The 17,233-nt window shown below is 41.2% G+C and overlaps 1 protein-coding gene across 1 annotated transcript in view; it reads right to left on the bottom strand.

Annotated features, from left to right (window-relative positions):
- fat3a (FAT atypical cadherin 3a) overlaps window positions 1-15,041 on the bottom strand; it is a 148,016-nt gene extending 132,975 nt beyond the window's left edge. The window contains exon 1 of the mRNA XM_062386145.1: window positions 14,817-15,041. The gene's annotated coding sequence lies outside the window, so the exon portion shown is untranslated. The remainder of the gene's footprint in view (window positions 1-14,816) is intronic.
- Window positions 15,042-17,233: the final 2,192 nt, after the last annotated feature.

Genomic DNA, 17,233 nt, shown 5'->3' with positions numbered 1-17,233 from the left:
GCAACTCCTCCCCACATTGGTGTGGCTCCTCCGTCTCCTCCGCTTCCATCCACAGACTTGTGTGATGATAACATGTTGTCCTATTGTGCTAACCTAACTTCGTCTCTTTCAGACATCAGGAAACAGGTGACATCCTCCCTTCCCCATTAGGCTACTGAACCGCTTCACAACCTCCAATCAGGCGACTTTGTGGTGGTCAAGGATTTCTGGAGAAAGAATTGGTGCTAACGCAGGTGGCAAGGGCCTTACCAGATACTGCTCACAACCTACACAGCAGTGAAAGTTGCTGAAAGAGCCACCTTAATCCACGCCAGTCACTGCAAACGAGTACCAGCTCCTTCGGACCAGATGACGCCTTCAACTGAAAGTACACACACTGATACTATCCCTCCAGCTTGCGTATGTGTTTCTTAGTGATTTCACTAGTCAAAAACAGCTACTGCAATTATCCTTTCAACTTCATATTTTATGATGCCTTCATTTAAATCTCTGAATTTTTAAGGTTGATGTGTTACTTTATGAAGTTTGTACATACTTAATAATATATACATACATATTCTGTCCGTCCTGGGTGAGGAATCCCTCACATGTGGCTCTCTCTAAGGTTTCTACTTATTTTTCACCCTGTGAAAAGGGTTTTTTGAGTAGTTTTCTTCCTTACGCTTTATGAGGGTTAAGGGCAGAAGATGTCACACCATGTTAAAGGCCTATGATATTTTCAACCTTAGATATACTTTATGGTGACATTTAACGTTTTATTACATTTTAATATGAGTTACTTTTGCCAATCAATACAGTATGTTACATTTTGATAATGGTTAATTAGAAAATGATTTTGTTTGACCTGATTTCCTTCCATATTTTTTCATTTTAAACACTTTCTCCATTACAGTAAAAGAACCTTTTTTGTTTCCTTTCCACAAAAACAGCAGTGGCTACCTATTGTGGCCTCAGCGCCAGTGATTCTGTATATATGCAGAGTACCAGGGTTGCAGACTCGTAGATTTTTCTTCTATGAGTTGATGTTTGTTATTGATAATGATTATGATGTTTCTTGATTATTTTGCGTTAGTGATCATATTTTTATTGATGATCAAATGGTGGAGTGTAAGGGAAAATTCAACAGACCAGGTGTCTCACTACTGTGGCCTTGGCAAGCTGGGAGTTTGCTACAGTGGACGGACACAGCAGATAGGCACTGAGGAGGATTTCATATCTTTTTCATATTAAGTTTTATGAAGCACCTCTTTGTATAAATCCTGGCTTTTTCACCTTCGCAGCCAGTTGTTCCATCCTGAGCACCCGTGCTTGTTGTGTATCTCTGCAGAGATTACTATTATAAAGACTCAATGGCAACTCCAGTCTGATTTCATTATTTCAAATCTCAAGATGAATTTCCATCACAGTACTAACAGCTCTTTAAGGTAAAAAGGCGCTATATTATTAAGGGCCTTGAAGTTGAGGAGGAGTTTTAAATTCTATTCTAGATTTAACTGGAAGCCAGTGTAGCGATGCTAATACTGGAGAAATGTGCTCTCTTCTCTTTGTTCTCGTCAGGACACGTGCTGCGGCATTTTGGACAAGCTGTAGAGTCTTTAACGACTTACTGCTGGAGCCTGATAATAATGAATTACAATAGTCTAGTCTCGATGTAACAAAGGCGTGGATTAGTTTTTCTGCATCTTTTTGTTGAAATATTACGCAAGTGGAAAAAAGCGGTCCTAGAAATTTGTTTTAAGTGACTATTAAAGGATAAATCAGGATCGAAGATCACTCCCAAGTTCCTGACTATTTTGTTGAAAGCAAGGGCAATGTCGTCTAGCGCAGCTATATCATTAGATAATGTTTCTCTAAGGTGTTTGGGGCCAAGTATTATAACCTCTGTTTTGTCTGAGTTTATTAAGAGAAAATTGCGGGTCATCCAGGTTTTTATGTCCTTAAGACATGTTCGAAGTTTAGTTAATTGATTACTTTGTTCAGGTTTTATTGACAAATATAACTGGGTGTCATCCGCATAGCAGTGGAAATTTACCGAGTATGTCCTGATAATGTTTCCTAGTGGAAGCATATATAATGAGAATAAAATTGGGCCGAGCACAGAGCCCTGTGGAACACCATGGTTAACTTTGGTGCGCACAGATGACTCATCATTAATTTGCACAAATTGGGAGCGATCAGAAAAATATGATTTAAACCAGTTAAGGGCGGTTCCATTAATGTTAATTAACTTTTTGAGTCTTTGTAATAAAATGTGATGGTCAATTGTGTCAAATGCTGCACTGAGATCTAACAGAACGAGGACAGACACAAGTCCCTGATCTGAGGCTATTAAAAGGTCATTAGGGACTTTTGCCAAGGCTGTCTCTGTACTGTGATTGGCTCTAAACCCCGATTGAAAGTCTTCATATATATTATTTTCCTGGAGAAACTCACACAGCTGTTTGGCAACATCTTTTTCTAAGATTTTAGAAATGAAAGGGAGATTAGATATTGGCCTGTAATTGGCTAAAACCTCTGGGTCTAGGGTGGGTTTTTTGAGTAGGGGTTTGATGACAGCTATTTAAAAGACTGTGGTACATAACCTGATGATAATGACAGATTGATAATGTTAAGTAACGAAGTATCAATTAGGGGCAGAATTTCTTTAAGTAATTTTGTAGGAATGGGATCTAAGATACAGGTTGTTGGTTCAGAACCTGAGATAAATTTGGTAAACTGATCACGGGTGATCAGAGAGAAGCTGTCTAAGTAATGGGTAGGATTCTCAGCCGTTTCTGAGATCTCTGTTGTTGGGAGGGTATTAGTGCCAATTGAGGGCAGGAAATGGTTGATTTTATTTCTAATAGTTTGAATTTTATCATTAAAAATTGTATCATTAAAAAAGGTCATAAAGATATTGCTATTTAACTCATTTGTCTCAATTATACCACGGAGCTAATTTACTATGTTTGACATTTTTCTTTTTTAGAGGCGCTATTGAGTCTAATGTTAATCGTAATGAGTCTGCAGAGCTATCAACGAGGTGGTTGATCTCAATGGATCTCAGGTTTTTAAAGAATTTGTTGTTTATACGGGTTTAAATGTAACTGGGATTATTTCCTTAAATTTAGCTACAGCACTATCAGGTAGACATCTAGAAAATTAATTTTTTATTAGTGACATATATTCAATTATTGAAAAATCAAAGGTTATTAAATTATGGTCTGATAGAACTGGATTGCGCGGAAGTACTGTTACATTTTCAATTCCGACACCGTACGATAATACAAGGTCAAGTGTGTGGTTACCACAATGAGTAGGTTTGTGCACACACTGACGGAAACCAATAGACTCTAGTATTGAAATAAATGCTACGCGTTCCTTTAAAAATTCAGTATAAGCCCTGGGAGTGTGGTGTCCTGTCATTTTAGTTTGTTAATTTCAGTCTGTGAGTTTTCTATTTCCTGTTTTATTTTGTAGCCTTGCTCTCACTGTCTTGTTTCAGCTTCTCGGTGTCTCACTTCCTGTCTTTGATTGTGCTCTCCAATCCTCATGTGTTTCACCTGGTGTAATTGCCCCGGCCTTCCTGCTCTGTATTTAAGCCTCTGTTTCCCTTTGTCTGGTGTCGGGTTGTACTCGTTGTTTTCTCCACACGTCGAGAGAGATGGTTTGTTTGTTCCTGCGGTTTCGACCAGCTCCTTCTGCTTCCTCATTCCTTGTTCTCAGTGTGCCTTGGCGCCAGTGTTACTTTTGTTAGTGTTCTTGTTTTGTTTTTGTCTTGTTAAAGACGTTTTTTGTATATTAAATCACCTTTTTGTTATAACCTTTGCATCCTGGGTCCATCTCCTCCCTCAAACCGTAACAGGGAGCACGGTAAACTACAGCAAATATGATTGGCTGTTGGTGGTTCCTGGATTGGCGTGGAAGACTAAGAACCAGACATTCAAATGATTTGTAGCTGAGTTTAGGTTTAGGATTAATGGAGTTAAAAATAGCAGCAACTCCACCTCCTCGCCCAATTTCTCTAGGAACCTGTGAATTGATATGACTGGGGGGAGTAGATTCATTTAGGCTGACATATTCATCAGGATGCAGCCACGTCTCAGTGAGGAACAATAAATCTATGTTGTAATCAGAGACTATTTCATTAACTAAAAGAGCCTTTTTTGCCAGTGATATAATGTTTAAAAGACCACATTTAAAAGTCTGGGTTTCCTGTGTTGTTTCAGAGGTTGTTTTAATTTGTATAAAATGTTTGTGTGGAGTTCTCGCTCTGTTATTGTTTAATTTCAATAATTTAATCAGACGGTGAACAGACACAATCTCTATGGGGTTGTGTGACTGATCCAGAGGGAGCGCAGAGAAGTGTTTAGCACTACAGCTCTGCTTCCTGGTCCCAACTATGGGTTGTCATGTTATAGACTTAGTAATATTCCTAGATAAGAGAGCTGCTCCATCCAAAGTGGGATGAACACCGTCTCTCCTAACAAGACCAGGTTTTCTCAAAAAAGTTAGCCAATTATCTATAAAGCCCACACCGTTTACAGGACACCACCTCGACAGCAAGCGGTTAAAAGACAACATGCGGCTAAACATGTCGTCACCGGTTGTATTAGGGAGCGGGCCACAGAAAACTACTTTGTCTGACATCCTTTTAGCAATAGCACACACGACTCAACATTAAATTTAGTGACCTCCGACATACAGTCGTTGCTGCCGACATGAACTTTGATTTTATTGTATTTACCTTTTTTAGTTTTAGCCATTAACTTAAGTTTAGATTCGATGTCGCCGGATCTGGCCCCTGGGATAATATTAACTATAGTCGCTGGTGTCGCTAACCTGATGTTTCTCAGAACCGAGTCGCCAATAATCAAAGTTTGTTTATCAGCGGGTGCCTCGCTGAGAAGAGCGAATCTATTTGAAACGTGAGCTGGTGGCTCTTAAATCGTGGGCTTTTTTTAAGTCTAGCACTATGCCCCCTCTGGAACGTCACCCAGCTGCCCTGGGCTCCCGGCTGCACAGGACTAGTCTGGGGACTGCTCGTTAAGGCTAAGCTACGTGCTAAACAACTTGGCTCCGCGGCTAGCGGGAGCCGGCTAACTACAGCTAACGGAGTTTCTAGGCTGCGGAGCCGAGCTTCTAAGACGCTAAGCCAAGCCTCCATCGAAATCAACACACTACATTTATTACATGTACCACTACTGTTAAGGGAGGCAGAGGAGTAGGTAAACATTAGACACTCGGAGCAAGAGAAAGCAATGGAGCAACAGGGAGAGAGAGAAGACATCGCTGCTATAGAGCTAGGATTGTGAGCTCAGACAGAACACACAGAATCACTAATCACGATAGAGTAAGGGTTGGTATGTGCGAGTGTTTAACTACAGACCGGTGATTTTAGCCGTAGTGCCACGGAGAAACAGCTGTGTTTAGCAGCGGAGCTAATTCGCAGAGCGACCACCACCAGTGGGAAGAAAACAGGAAATGACGCAGCACGCTTACCGTAATGACACACACACACACACACGCATCCTAAGCAATGAATAAATCACAAATAAAAAACAGATATAAAGTGCATGATACATATAACTAGCCACAACGCTGAATCAGTGGGAGCCCTGAGGCTGTTTCTCTTTAACAAGGCGATCCCATCTAGGGCTAATGGGTGACATGACACCCGAAGTGTGTTGCTGATGTCCAGTTTACTCCATAATTTTTTTTTTTGGTTGCCGTCACAGCAGAAAACCCTGCTTCGCACAGATATGTCGGAAATGGCAACACAGTTTTTACGTGCTGTTGTGGCGATCTCAGGGTATTCTGCCGTGACTTTAATCCAGAACACCGGCAGAGTTGTTTTCTCGAACATACTTTTAAGGCCTCCTTCATTTGCGATCTCCAGCAGCTGATCTTCTTCTTGCACATACATGCTGGATTCACCTGGTTTGTTGACAAATGGGTCAGAGAAATACTGTGTGAGTTTGTGTTGAGCGAAAAAGTCACATGAACGAGGCAAGCGTCTTGCATAAAGCATGAGTCATAACGGAGAGGATCCGGTCATTTTTCAAAATAAAACAAAGTTCAGAATCAGATAATAAATAAAATGGAAATAATGTAAGTTGTTTATTCTTTCTGTGCGGCCCACGGAAATGAAATGACCCACGGGCCGGGACCGGTCCATGGCCCGGGGGTCGGAGACCACTGGCCTAAACCACTGATCGCATGGATCTGCTCCTGTTATTTTTTTATTTTTCATTCATTTGTAAAGACATTTCTTCAGTTCATAATACAGCCAATATTGTGGTGTCCTGTCATTTTAGTTTGTTAATTTCAGTCTGTGTGTTTTCTATTTCCTGTTTTATTTTGTAGCCTTGCTCTCACTGTCTTGTTTCAGCTTCTCGGTGTCTCACTTCCTGTCTTTTGATTGTGCTCTCCAATCCTCATGTGTTTCACCTGGTGTAATTGCCCCGGCCTTCCTGCTGTGTATTTAAGCCTCTGTTTCCCTTTGTCTGGTGTCGGGTTGTACTAGTTGTTTTCTCCCCACGTCGTGAGAAATGGTTTGTCTGCACCTGCTGTCTCGACCAGCTTCTACCGCTTCCTCGTTCCTTGTTTTCCATGCGCTTTGTTGCCTGTGTAACTTGTGTTAGTGTTCTTGTTTTGTTTTTGTAGATTAAATCCCCTTTTTGTTATAACCTCTGCATCCTGGGTCCATCTCCTCCTTCAAACCTTAACAAATATACGTTTGCAACAAAACATATTTGTTAGTGCAGTTTGGTTGCAACATAACAACAAGTAGCGAAATTAGTTACAATTTTTTCATTGGAAGTCTGGGCTCACATTGTCAGAACAGCATAACTTGATCCAATATCAATCTGGCCAGGAAACACCTTTGCAACGTCCTGCTTGCATTGTTACAGACAATATATAATCAATGTCAAACGCTGATCAACTTGAAATTGCCAGAACACAAGACGGAGTAACTTTTTTTTTCAAAGACAAAACACACAAAGAAGAGTCGTCTTCTTCTTCGTCGACTGTTTATTTACATCGCCACTCCGGCTCCTCATAGCCTATTTCTGGCGGACAAATCGGCCAGTCAGTGACGGGTTATACAAGTGGTCATACTTTCGGATCTCTTCTGTCAAGTGGTCCATATTCGTTCTTCTAAATTTTCCGTGATTTCCGCGTATTGTGGGGCATGAAACTGGAAACTAGACTCCGGACGGGATGTAGTAAGCAGACCAATCACAAGCCTTGCGGGCTGCGTGAGGCTGGCGTCGCTTTGTCGTGTAGTTAGAAAAATTGGCGGACGCACGCAAGCCCGCAGAGGGCATGAAAGGGGCATGTTGCGTGTCTTGCGTGCATGCGTGCGTACGTGCAACCCGACTATAATTCGGCCTTTACCGTCTCACTCTTAAACACTCAACACAAACAAACAAACAACTCACTGACCTTCAGATAATCCACAAATCTTGAGTGTAGTGCTGCAGGGCCCCAACGACACACCTCTCCAACATCTCCCTATGACTAAAAATCCAAACCAGTTACTCTCATTTAATACCTTCCATCTCATTTTTTCATTCTCTCCTCCTCTTCCCTGACTCCACTTTCCCCATCTCTACTAGAGTGAGATTAGGTCTAAAAATCGTTACTGCTGGCACCTTATAATCTTTAACAAACAAACAGGAAAACATCAATGATTAATGGCAATTAGGTGGCTGAGAAGACTGCCTAAGATTTAAGACTACTGCAGAGCTTCACCCTTGCATGCATTTCCCAGAGAACCCGGACAAACACAAACGAACACACACACACACACACACACACACACACACACACACACACACAAACACACACACACACACTTCTGCCTCAGTTCAAGTATGGGAGGGACTAACAAACTGACCGTTACCTCTATTCTACTAGTTATTCAGCTTGTCCATCAGTCTTTTGTTTTTTCACTTTCCCCCTTCTCTATCTGCAGTTATAAATGGAGGTCTTGAGGGTGGGGGTTGGCGAATGGGGTTGCCATGGCACTGAATGCCAGGGACTCTGGCTCTGACAGTGACTATTGCCTAGCATTCTGACACTAACACTACTCCTCTTAGCAGCTGCAATAACAGTTAGTAATGAACTTAACTGTTTAGAATTGAGATCACCTTCCCAAACCCTCTTCATAATTCAACAAAAGTCTGGGCTATGTGTATGCAACATCAATTCATAAATCTGTATTAACTGGGCTTTAGGTAATTCTGCTTTTCTTAACACCTAAAAATTACACTGGGTTGTAACTTGGCAGCAGTCCTTTTTGCCATCTCTAAGTTGTATAAGCTATGAAGCAGCTTTACTCAGGCAGTAGTAAAAGTAGTAAAAGTAGTACAATTTTCTGGACTTTATGTCTATTTAACACTGAGGTTAAATGTTTAACTACAAGTAAATCCACATGCAGACTGAGCTGATCGTGTTTCCACATTGAATTCAGGCATCTCAGTGTTAACAGAGCTGAGTGACATAAAGCAGGTGGTGACCTTTAAAACAGGCTCTCTGCAGTTTTTTGGTAGAACTGTATCAGTGTTCTACAATTTATCCCCCCCCCCCCCACACACACACACACACCATCACACGTCCTCCATGCTTTACGGTGGGAACCACCCGCTCACCTTTTGTGTGTCATACAAAGTCTTGGCAGTAGGAGACAAAAATCTAAAATTTTGACTCATCAGACCAAAGTACAGATTTCCACTGGTTTAATGTCCATTGCTTGTGTTTCTTGGCCCAAGCGAGTATCTTCTTCGTGTTGGTCTTTCTCAGTAGTGGCTTCTTTGCAGGAATTCATGAAGGCCTGATTCATGCAGTCTCCCCTGGACAGCTGATGTTGAGATGTGTCTGCTACTTGAACTCTGTGAAGCATTTACGTTGCCTCTAATCTGAGGTGCTGTTAATTTGCGGGTTTCTGGGAATGGTTACTCTACTGAATTTATCCTGCCGAGGATAAATTCAGTAGAGTAACCTTGGTGTTCCTGTCCTGGGGGGTCCTCATGAGAGCCAGTTGCATCATAGTGAATGATGGTTTTCGCGACTGAACTTGAGGATACATTCAAAGAAACACCTTAGAGACACATTATCTCATGATATTGACGCGCTAGACGACATTGCCCTTGCTTAGAATGAAACAGTCAGAAACTGATTTGTCCTTTAATTGACACCTAAAACAATTTTCTAGGACAGCCTTTTTCCACTTGCGTAATATCTCAAATGTCCATTCGCAAAAAGATGCAGAAAAACTAGTACACGCCTTTGTTACATCCAGACTGGACTATTGTAATTCATTATTATCAACCTCCAGCAGTTAGTCGTTAAAGACTTTGAAGCTTTTCCACTATGCCACAGCACGTGTCCTGACGAGAACCAAGAAAAGAGAGCTAATGTCTCCAGTATTAGCATAGCTACACTGGCTTCCGGTTAAATCTAGAATAGAATACAAAATTCTCCTCCTCACCTTCAAGGACCTGAATAATATGGCGCCATTTTACTTTAAAGAGCTGTTAGTACCCTATCAACCCACTAGCGCACTCCGCTCCAGCCATCAAGCCCCTCTCCTGTGGAATAATCTACCACTTTCAGTTCGGGAGGCAGACACAATCTGTACATTTAAGAGAAGGCTTAAAACCTTCCTTTTCGATAAAGCTTATAGTTAGAGCTGCTCCAATCTTAGACCTGCTCTTAGTTATGCTGATATAGGTCCAGAAGGTTGATAACATCAACTGGCCCTATGCATTATTTAGTGCGGCAGAACTTAACTTGTCCTATGTTCTAAAAAAGGAGGTGTTTAGTTTAAAAAGGATGTTGATGTCTGAAATACTGAGTGGGCCACATGGTTTTCATTAGCCTGACGCTGTCAGACTCACAATTCTAGTCAGAATTCGAGTCTGAGACCGCTCCATTGGGCTGTGATTATGGGGCGTGTTTCAACCGAACCAGGAAATAAAATTCCTCTTCGCTCAATGGATAGACCTTCAACCAATCAGAGCAACGTAGACGCCGGGTTCACGGCGGACGTTGAAGCGATGCAGAAGCTACGCTTCAACGCAGCGCCAACCCTCAAATAACAGCTGGCTCCCATCCAATCCCATGTTAAAACTTTGTGCGGGTCACACCAGAGGCTGAAACGCGCGCTTCGCCAAGGCTGCTCGAGCCGTGCAGCGATCGTTTCGGCGTCGAGTCTATTTTTTGCACTTGGCGCGAGCGTATCGCACCAGGAAACACACTGAAAAACGATTTTAAACTATATTGATGACATATCTTATATGATATAAATGATCAAATATGCATCCCATACTTTGAAGTCCCCTTCTGTTGTCCTGGTGTTATAATTTGACCAATGACATTATTAAATGTCCCCCTCTGCCCATCCACTACACTCACACAAGCAGTGATACAGATAAAAAGAGAGAGAGAGGGGGCTATGTATTCTCCACATAGGCTTGAGTGGAGAATACGTAATTTACCCCCGAAACCCGACATTTAACGGAGCAAACAGCGGAGAAGTTCTTCAACATGGATGACATAAATTAATAATTGAAGTGGAGAAGTACAGTGAGTTGTATGATCCTCGGAACATGTTGTATAAAGACAACACCAGGAAAGACAAATGTTGGGACGCTTTTGCTTAATGTTGGAGCAACAAGTAAGTATATGCTTTTAATCTACTGGATCAACGGGTGATATTATTAGCGCTGCCCGGCGGTTCAGCGTCGCTTCAGTGTCCGGTGTGAACATCCAAGCGCCGGCGCGATAGGGATTAGCGCGGTGCTTTGGCCTCGCCTCCACATTCTCTGTTCCTCTTTCAAAATGAATGCGCTGTCGATGTCTTCTAAAACAGACTCAATGGCATCATCTACACATCTCAGCTCTCCAGCGGCAGGCATGTTTGTTGAAAACGAATTCAACCCAAGGACACTTTAATGACGTGGTTGATTACGTTACTGTTGATCATCTGTCCATCATCGTATAAAGCCCGCCCTGACAATCTGATTGGCCCGGTCGGCATAATTTCTCCCCAACGGACCGACTCCAGACCGATCTTCCCGACCTCAAATGCTGTGGGCGGGGCTAAATTCGTCTGGCATCCAGGCTACTATATCAGAGGATATATGACAAGTTAAATTCACAGCCACCAAAAAAAGTTGCACAACATTCATTTTCGGTTCCATAGGTTTATCATGTGATCAAATCAGTATGAATCATTTCATTAACTGTGATTGTGTGGCCCAAATGTGTCATGATTTAACATGGAATGCTCCACAAATGTAAACCAATAAAATGCTTTATATAATAACATATTGATTGCGACGACAGACATTATTCTGTGTCTGCCCTCTCTCCTCCTCCCTATGCTGCCGCTGTGATTCACTGTCTCTAAGTACCACTGTGGGAGAATAGTTTGTCTCGGATAGGAGAAAGGTTTAAAGGTTAATCGACCTTCAAGTATCTGACCTTCAGTTATCCTTCAAAACGTTTACCCTTATCAATGCTGCTAAAACCTTTATTCAGCTGTGTATATATATATATTTTATTTCATATATTAAAGTTTGGATATTTTATTTTACACTATTTTATTATTTTTTTTTTTTTAATTCTTGAGCATTGTTAGAAGAGAGCCTCTGACTCAAGTATTTCATTGCCAGCGACTGCTTAATGTTATCTCTGTGCATTTGATAATAAAACTCTTGAATCATGAATCTGATGATGTTTTCCTCTACAATTATATATCTATTGCACTTCTGTCCATCCTGGGAGAGGGATCCCTCACATGTGGCTCTCTCTGAGGTTTCTACGTATTTTTATCCTGTTAAAAGGGTTTTTAGTAGTTTTTCCTTCCTCTTGTTGAGGGTTAAGGAAAGAGGATGTCACACCATGTTAAAGCCCTATGAAACAAATTTGGATTGGTGAATATGGGCAATACAAATACAATTTGATTGATACATACATACCAGTATGTATCGCTGCTGTCGGCACATGTAAAATATGTATGTACGTAAACGAGGCACTTGCAATAAAAATACCATAGGCCTGTTTGTTTCTTCTGTAAATGGGTCACTGTTTAAGAAAATCTTCTCATGATTAAATGTTGAAATTATTTATTGGTGGTAAACTGACACAGCACCTTGAAATTAAACAAAATTCAAAGCTAGATTTTACACAGTGTTGACTACTCCACATGCAGACAGAATGTTCAGAGACAGGGTAACAGTGAGAACAGGCTGACGGACACATGTCAGCAAAAAATGAAAAGACAATGCTGATGGGCATCAGTGTCTACACCACCATTCAAAAGCTTTCCAGCAGTTGCTTCGAACAGCAGCAGGCCGTTCACACGCACAATCATAAACCAGCCCTTTTCTCAACACAGTCAGGATGAGACACTCGTACATAACAGGCAACCCCCAGCCAGAATGAAAAAACGGAACGAAAGAAATCCCCCAATCTCACCCTCTCCTTCTTTCTGTCATACACAGCGAGAGGAGGAAAGAGGGGGGAATATAGATTGCTGGCATTTGGCACAAACACACGTTCACAAAGCCCTTGGGACCCTAAGGATGAGGGGGAGGGTGGAGGAGGACAAGGAGGGAGGGCTTCTAACCCCTCACTCCCTTTCTTTTCCATGTGGAGGACAGAGTTCTCAGGAGGTCGGCCGCTGCAGGCAGCATCTCATGCATATTTTATTTATTATTGTGCAGCCACTTCATTGCAATTTAAATGAATATCTAACTTCCAAATCAGATGTATCAGTAAATCTGAGCAAAATCATCCAAAAGCTTTAATGTGTTTGTCAAAGAGAGGAAATGCAAAACCATGGTCCAAAATTGTGTAACATAGTTCAATTCACTCAGTTCCAACCTCATAAAGACTTAAAAAAGTTCTTGAAAGGGTATATCTTTATGTAAAGACAGATAACATAATTTGTCACATGACCCTGAGTCAGACAAGAGGAAAACTACTGTGTCCAGTACAGATATGTTTCGCCTAGCTTAGCAAAGGTTACTAACTTGCTTACTAACTACATTAAAATGTGGGAAAAATTATAAAAAGAGCCAGTCAAAAAAGAAAACCTCTACAGAAAACCTCCTTTACAAATTATTCCTAGAAAGATGTGTAGACTAGACAAACTATATAAAGAGAGTAAATAGTAAATAGTTTAAATTAGCAAACACTCTTGGTGACCAAGTGTTGCTGCCAAAAAATCCCAATGTCTCAACACAGAATTACAACAAGGAGGCTAATGTTAACATATCCCCCACTCAGGTGCTCATATCTGAAACAAGCATAAAACTTGACTTTTGAGATCTACAGGTGACTGCACCCAGTGGTTGTTAATCCTACAAATAACTTTCTAATGATAGCAGTCTCTCCATGTGGCCCTGGGAGTGTTTATAAAAAAAAAAATAAGTTGAAGGGATTGTTCACCCAAAATGTTTAATTTAATCAGTATCTACTCACCAACTATGCCAATGGAGGCAAAGGACACAAAAAGACCACTTCTTCAAAGTGAAAACACAAAAACTGACAAAATGCCAACATAATGCTCCTGCGTCCGTAAACTCGCTCGTGTGCGGGAACGAGAATCCAGGCTGAGGATAACAGCGAACATTCCGGCAGAGAGAGAGAGAGAGAGAGAGAGAGAGAGAGAGAGAGAGAGAGAGAGAGAGAGAGAGGAGAGAGAGAGAGAGAGAGAGAGAGAGAGAGAGAGAGAGAGAGAGAGAGAGAGAGAGAGAGAGAGAGAGAGAGAGAGAGAGAGAGAGAGAGAGAGAGAGAGAGAGAGAGAGAGATGAGAGAGAGAGAGGAGAGAGAGAGAGAGTAAGAGAGAGAGAGAGATGAGAGAGAGAGAGAAGCGAGAGAGAGAGAGAGAGAGAGAGAGAGCAGATGTGTGTTCGTACACCACAGCCATGCAAGCATACGAACGTCCTCTTCAGTTAATGCAAACCCTGTCTCCTGCATGCTGATGGTTTTTACAGAAGCCTCCCTAGAAAATGACAGTCAATGGAGCTCCACCCTGACAGAGCAGCCTTTCACTGACTGCTGGTAACCTTCATGATGCAGTCTACCCTATGAGCACGCACGCGCACACACAGAGGGAGAGGGCGAGAGAGACTCACTGAATGCTCATGGGACACTACCACACCAGCCCCAGTTGTTGACTCCGACTATCGGCACAGCACCAATACATATGCAGCTATTAACTTCTAACATGTTAGCACTGCCATCACACTCTGCAGATTTTTTTCATTGTTACCAGTCCCCCAGCTGATTAAATAACATACTCATTATGATTTATTGCATTCACTTCCATTACAGTCCGGCAGTGAATGTGCCCGCACTGTAGGTTTCAGTGTTCACATAAAGAGCGCAGGGAAGGCCTTATTTCCTTAGAAGAACATTCTGAAGTTGTTACAGCTCATACTGAAAGGATAACCGAGATACACCTGCCAACATAGAGAATATACTAGCCTGCGTGGATTCAGCAAAACGTTCCTATTAATGTACATCTGACTAGACTGCAAATTAATGAATTAATTCATTAATTCATTAATTTGATAATATCGTTTACAATGCAAAGAAAAAGCAATGTCAAACTACACAACGATCAGGTATGGATGGCTGCAGCGGGGACCGATATCTTGTTTGTCCCCATGCAGCTGAATCTCGAGCTCCACAACCCGCTGTTCATCGGCACCCCACATTCTTCTGTATCGCCCGGTAAGCACTGCCCCCGCTGTTGCTGCATATCGACCACTGTAGCAGATTATTACAGCATATATTACATGGCTCAAATTACCAACCTTGTCCCACTATGTCTTGCGGAGGAAAAACGAAAACGCATCACCGACTATGGGAACTGTCGACACCGCACGTTTTTCTGCGCAGCACTAACTTCGTCCACGTTTCTCCATCGGGACTCACGCGATCCTGCTGATGAATTTCTCGGTCAAAATGTCCGTCCCGCTCAGTACCATCCAGACCAACAGAGCCGCCAAAGACACGGACGAACCGCTCACTGCTGAGAGACCGTGCGTTATCGGGCTCGGCTTTACTACTGCTGCTGCTGTAACTGCTGCGCGCTCATGACGGTAGCGGGTCGCGAGCAGGGGTGGGCGGGCACAGCGCTGCCTGTCGGAGACTCCATATTTCTGAAGGCTAAGTTAATGCAACTAAAATATTTATTCAATTCATTAAATAATATTAATCACATACTACAAGCTGGGTGGCACACATTAACAGACGTGTAAAATAAACACAGATACACAGGTACAGTCTCTTCAATTCCCAAATGAACTTGACTTCAATTCGGCATCAATTAATCTAAATAAATTTGAAGAAATAGACTTTATTAATAAATATGATTCAAAATGCACAGTATATGTGGCACTGTACATATCCACCTGATGGAGAATATAATTATAATTGTGAGGATTACATTGAATCATGGAGCATTTTTATACCTTCCTTCCTCTTTTGTTTTTCAAATAAAATCCTGGATGCAACAATTTTCTCAAACCAAATTCAGAAAAATCTAACATTATCATCATTGGTCCAAAAAATCTCTGAAATACTGCCTTCCGCCACACCTTTGAATTCCACTCTGTCTCTCTCCCTAGCATGTCAGCAACTTTGGAATCTCTTTTGACAATAAAAGCTATGCACCACAGACAAATATATAGAATATGTTTCACATGATAATTAAATTAAGCACTGATGATAAAGGCAGCGCAGCCTCATCTACTCAGGCCAGGTTTGGTTTTGTGCCACAGATTCAAAGTGGCTTATGTTTGTAAAATTGTAAACATTCGTGTCAGCCTGAGATATCACTCCCAACTAGCAGGGTAATGACTATTTTACAAGAGCTTTATTCACTGTCCATGATATCTGCAAATACAGTGTACCAAAACTTCTTTGGCAGTATTAATACCTTCATGTTTCTGCTTGTTATGTTTGCAGGAAAGCAATATGCATATCCCTATTTCAACCTTTCCATAGCCTAGGGCTGCTCGATTATGGAAAAAATCACGATTATTTTGGACAATATCAAAATCACGATTATTCAAACGATTAATACTATGTGCCCTTATTCTGAAGTCTAAGCTTTTTTAATAACTTCAGGAATAGGACAGCTGCGTGTCTTATTCCTCCTTGAAACCAGGATATCGGTGCCTGGTTATTCAAACCCTTAATGATGGCAACCCTAACACTCTATGACCGGCTGACCGGTGCGGAGAAATGCGGCTACGGTCTGACCGGTCAGAACAGCCAGACGGGAGCTCGCTTGAGAATAGCGGTGCGCTGCTCGGCCGCTACATGGTCTGCTGTTGCCCTCCCTGCTTTTCCACTCGCGCTGTTTTTTTTAAACGCCTGTCACCACACACACAACTCAAGTCTCTTTCGAAAAAAATGCCAAATAATCTTTTCAACTCGATTATAGTAGTTTGGAGATCGTTTGACCCCATAATCATAATCACGATTCAATTTCGATTAATCGAGCAGCCCTACCAAAGCCCATTCTTCAGATTTTACCCAGAGGTCATGTCTAGAAACAGTTAATGGAGAAAAAAGTCTACATAGTGTTCTGCAATAGTAGTAGAATTGACGTTGGCTAATTATTAATAATCATGAAATATGATTATTAAATTAACAATTATTTATTAAAAATAATCAAAAATGATAAAGCTATTAATTAAGAACAGTAACACATTTAATTAGAAATGATACGGTTATCCATTAATAATAGTTAAAATAATTAATGAAAACAATAAAAATTATCAATTAAGAATAATACAAATCTGTAATCATTGCTTATTGTCGCGGGGCACCACCCTGGTTACAGGGACCAACGAGTCAATCTATAAAATATCAGTCTCAATGATATAAGTTATATTAATAATCTCAATATTTAGTATTAATGATTATATATTAAACAATTAAGGGTTTTAAGTTCGAGCACAGGCAATCATAATCCAGCTGCAATCACATACATATGCACAAATAATCACAGACTACAGATACTTTAATTACAAAAGCATTTATTAAAAATGGGAAATAAAGTATTGTTATTCAAAAATTCATCATTTTAACAAGCTCCGATATTTCAATACAAACACAGCAGCAGCACTTATCACAATTCAGAAAATACATGTAAAACCGGCAGTCTACCTATGTATGTCTGTCTCGGTATGTGTGTGTGTCTGTGTCAAAGTGTCTCTCT

Source organism: Platichthys flesus, chromosome 4 (genome assembly GCF_949316205.1).
Source record: "Platichthys flesus chromosome 4, fPlaFle2.1, whole genome shotgun sequence".
Classification (NCBI taxonomy): domain Eukaryota; kingdom Metazoa; phylum Chordata; class Actinopteri; order Pleuronectiformes; family Pleuronectidae; genus Platichthys; species Platichthys flesus.
The sequence above is the reverse complement of the archived record's forward strand: the minus strand, read 5'-3'. Positions and strand labels throughout refer to the sequence as shown.